We start from the raw sequence: 4,986 nt of genomic DNA on the forward strand, positions 1-4,986 counted from the left end.
TGTTACTCTCATTTCTTACCATAAAAAGAATATTTCATAGTTCTTTTCTTTATATTTAAACAGTTAACACTTAAAATATGCTTGCACATTTTAGCTTACATAGTCTTTTAAAGTGTCAGTGTGAGCTTTCTTATCACTTTGTGTAAATTGTCATAATTTTTTATCAAAATATTTCCTAGGAAACCGTGAGACCAAAATTAATTACAATCATTCTTGTGGTCTTCAATTTCAAGATTTTATCTTCTCACCTTTTAGTCCCTGATTGTTCTGATGTTTAAAACGTGTTTTGGCAAAGGAAAATCAGACCACAGTCTATACAGAAAACATGGAAAGCCAAACCAGACTTAGGGCAGCAAGTTTCTATTACAGAATCAAAAGATCCTATGATAAGTAGTAATTTCAGAAGCTGCAAATCTTAAGATTTATTATCAGAGAAGTATTCTACTACACTTCAATGCAAAACGTCTATATGAATGCAATGCTTTCTTATGACATAATACCTGCATTGTTTTTGTGAATGAATATCTCAAAATAGCAAGGGACAAGACTTTACCATCTGACAAGAATTGTACCTTCCTGAGACTATTTCTTGTTGACAATCAAAACTAAAAAGGGCTTTAAAATGAGGAATAATTACAGATACTGTAGGACCTAATAAAACACATTTCATTGATACCAAAATTAAAGATAAAAGTCAGCAATACCCTATTGCTCTTTCACATTTACTGAAATATCACCATCATATTTTAATTTACAGCAAATGTGGTACCAACCTCAATTAAACTTAGGGAGCCACTTAGGTAGGGATTAGCAGTTGGAATACGTCACTATTTCAAGCTTCGTAATATATGGTAAGGTCAAGTAAATTAGAATGAAATATGTGATAAGGTTGCTGATCCAATAATGAGTATTTTTGTAACTAATCAAATGATGATTATTTTTCACTGATGCAATTAAAACCACTCGTAAATGCATCCAATATTTGTCTTTTTTTTGTCTCCATGAAATAGCATAATCCTAATAGATAAGGTATAATTGTGTAAAAAAAATATAATAAGGTATGCATTTATGTTATTCCATTTATGTGAAAAGGATGTGTACTGGGTGTCTCAGTTGTTAACCCTTGATCAACAAAATTAAAGGGATAGGGCCATATACTTTACATTGAAATAAGATGTGAATATTTTATTATAACTGCATTCCAAATATTGCTGTACCATAAACTGTTCTCCTCAACTGATGTAGATCACAAAAATTAACATGTGAACTTAGCAAAATATAAAAAAATCAATATATCATGGCTGCGGGAACAATGCCTACACAATCTCTATGGAAATGTTTTGTGCCTATGCTAATACAACTTCATATGGAATAGCATTGATTGAACACTTATGGTTCCCCTTAAACAGACTTAATGACAAACTTAACTATTGAAATTGAAATTACCAATGTGGCTGTACCTACATGCCTTAGAGTAGCCTTTGTGACTGTCTTGGGTAATACAAAAATGAAGGATGTGGAGAGGCATGGTATGGTATGAACAGATAAACAGAGTTTGTAAGTTTTAGATCCCTTTATTAACATTGTTAAGCTTTCATGGTTTTTGTCAAGCTTGCGACTTTTGTGACAGAAAGCTCGACATAGGGATAGTGATCCAGCAACGGCAGTGTTAGCTAACTTCTTAAAAGCTTAATATTTTAGAATGTGGAAGTCCTGGATGCTTCATACTTTGTATATGGATGCCTCATGTTATGAAGTTTCCGTCAGTCACATGTCCAATGTCCTTGACCTCATTTCAGGGTTCAGTGACTACTTGAAAAAAAAGTCAAGATTTTTTGTAATGTTAAATTCTTTTTTAATTATAAGTAAAAGGATAGCTATATTTGGTATGTGAGTACCTTGCAAGGTCCTCATGCCTGTCCAACAGTTTTCACTTGACCTAGGCCTCATTTCATGGATCAGTGAACAAGGTTAAGTTTTGGTGGTCAAGTCCATATCTCAGATACTATAAGCAATAGGTCTAGTATATTCGGTTTATGGAAGCACTGTAAGGTGTACATGTCCATCTGACAGGTGTCATCTGACCTTGACCTCATTTTTATGGTTCAGTGGTTATAGTTAAATTTTTGTGTTTTGGTCTGTTTTTCTTATACTGTATGCAATAGGTCTACTATATTTGGTGTACGGAATGATTTTAAGGTGTACATGTCTAGCTGGCAGGTGTCATCCGACCTTGACCTCATTTTCATGGTTCAGTGGTCAAAGTTAAGTTTTTGAGTTTTGGTCTTTTTTCTAATACTATATGCAATAGGTCAACTATATTTGGTGTATGGAAATATTTTATGATCTATGTCAGTCACACAGGTTTTATTCGACCTTGACCTCATTTTCACAGTTCATTGCTCAGTGTCAAGTTTTTGTGTTTTGGTCTGTTTTTCTTAAACTTTAAGCAATAGGTCAACTATATGGTTCATCTGACCTTGATCTCATTTTCATGGTTCATTGGTCAATGTTTAGTTTTTCTTGGTTAATGTTAAGTTTATGTGACAGTTGTAATAATCATGATAAAGCTTATATTTAGGATTATCAACATTATATCAATGATTAGTAAAGAAGGCGAGACATTTCAGCGTGTGCACTCTTGTGTCAATTTATGAGACACAATAAGCAACAAGTTAAATATTACATGTCTGTCTTGCTGTGTTCATCTGACCTTGAACTCATTGTCATGGATCATTTGTTAATTTCAAGTTTTTGCAGTTTTGTCTGTTTCTCTGGTACTACAATGGTCAAAATGTACATGTCTGGCATAATTCTTCTAACCTTGACCTCATTTTCATGGATCATTGATTAGAGTATGGCATTCTTGTGTAAACTATCATATAACAGACTTTCAATATAAACCTCAATCATGGAAAGTAAACAAGGTGAGACATTCCAGCATACTTACTATTGTTGTGATTTTTGCAGAATCTATTAGATAAAAATTGTAAGAAGCCAAAAAGTCTATTAAAACTATAACATATATAGAAAGAAACACTCAGAAAAAACACAGGATTTTTTAGTAGTCTCAGATTTATGCCAATTTATTATTGATTTTTATGCTTAAGAATTAATAATAAATTTCTGATGAAATCTCCTACACTTGTCATTCAATATACATGAGGCATTTATCACTCAGACTTGATAATTAAGGGAAGGAGCATTTAACTTCAAGGGGGTGGGGTGTTATGGTCTTTTTCAAAAAAATATATTCTGATCCCCAATTTGATGAAGAAAAAAAAATTCTGGTCAAGCTTATGGCAAAAAAAATTCTGACTCAGAAAAAAAAACCATAACCCTCATTTACACTATTTTATTAACAAAGAAACAACCATAAACAATCAATGTGCACACCTATTTAGTGTAATATATATAGTTTTTTATGGCCCCAGCAACGAAGTTGTCGGTACCATATAGTTTTACCCTTGTCCGAAATTTCGAAATTCCGTAATTCCGAAATTCCGTAATTCTGTAATTCCAAAATTCATGACTGATCAATTGTACCTTATAAGTTTCTTAATAATTCTAACAGAACAGAGCCTTGATTTAATAATAACATCATTCCGAAATTCCGCTAATTCCGAAATTCCGTCATTCCGTCATTCCGCAACAAACCATTATACAGAGTTTTTTTCTAAACGCCTTCAGATATTGGGCTGATTTTTAGAATGTGAGTTAACCATGATGAGTTACAGATCAAGTTTAAGTTTCGTTCTGCTCCACTAATTTTTGCCGAAATTACAAGCTTTGGACTTTGATAAATTGTTGAAAATCACAGTTATACAAACTTTTTTTCTAAACTCTTTCAGATCTTGGGATGATTTTTGCCATGTGAGTTAACCAAGATGAGTTACAGATAAAGTTTAAGTTTCGTTCCGCTCCGCTAATTTTTGCCAAAATTAAGGGTTTACAACTTTGAAAATTGTTGAAAATCACAGTTATAGACTTTATTTTTATACGCCTCCAGATTTTTCAGCTGATTTTGTGAGACTACCATCATGTTTGTGTCCACATGTGTTTTTGAAATTTCAGATTTTTCAACTTTTTGAGACGGGGCCATTCGTGTCACTTTGACACATCTAGTCTTTTTAGGAATTGTATCAAAATTAAAAATGAATACAAAAGATAGCAGAAGAATAAAAGATCTTAATTTCACAACTTTAGGGAGCTACCATTTGATTTTTATGGGGGGGCTAGGATGAAATTTGAAAAAAATAGGCAGGACAGGAGTTCTGAGTAAAAAAAAAAGGCAGGATGAGACACTTTGCCAAAAAAAAAAGGCAGGATGACAATTTATGAAAAAAAGTCAGGACAAACTATCAAAAAAAAAGGCAGGACCGAATAGAGTGAAAAATAAAAAGGCAGGACAGAGATTACAACAAAAAAAAAATGCAGGACAAAATTTTTCATCCTAGCCCCCCCATAAAAATCAAATGGTAGCTCCCTTAGTAATACATAGATCAATCGTAACTACTCGGCCATTCTCGCTACGCAACCAGAAAGGCCGAGTTGTTCCGATTGATACATAGATGCCTCATTGTTATTATTTTCAACAAATACTGCTATTGTAAAATGAAAATAATGAATAAAATCTTTATGGATAAAATCAAAACACAACAAATAAGGTACAACAAAAATGAATGGAAAAAATAAAAAGATACATAAATTGTAAATAGGGGGGTCTAAATAGGGTCAACTCCCCTAGGGAACTGTGATAGTATTTTCTTCTTTAATTTTTTTTTTTTTTTGGTCCATTCTTCTTTACCATTCCTTATTCTGTGTACTCCTTCCTGACCCTCAGTCATCCATGATCAAAAATTGGATTTATTAAGTAACAATTTATTCCGGAAATAATGTCATTGTTATACCGATGTATATCTCGGTATTAAAATTCATCAAAAAGAAGCTTGATATTTGTTTGACTTTTTATCATCTCTAAAACGT

The sequence above is a fragment of the Mytilus galloprovincialis genome, chromosome 1 (assembly GCF_965363235.1).
Source record: "Mytilus galloprovincialis chromosome 1, xbMytGall1.hap1.1, whole genome shotgun sequence".
NCBI classification, from domain to species: domain Eukaryota; kingdom Metazoa; phylum Mollusca; class Bivalvia; order Mytilida; family Mytilidae; genus Mytilus; species Mytilus galloprovincialis.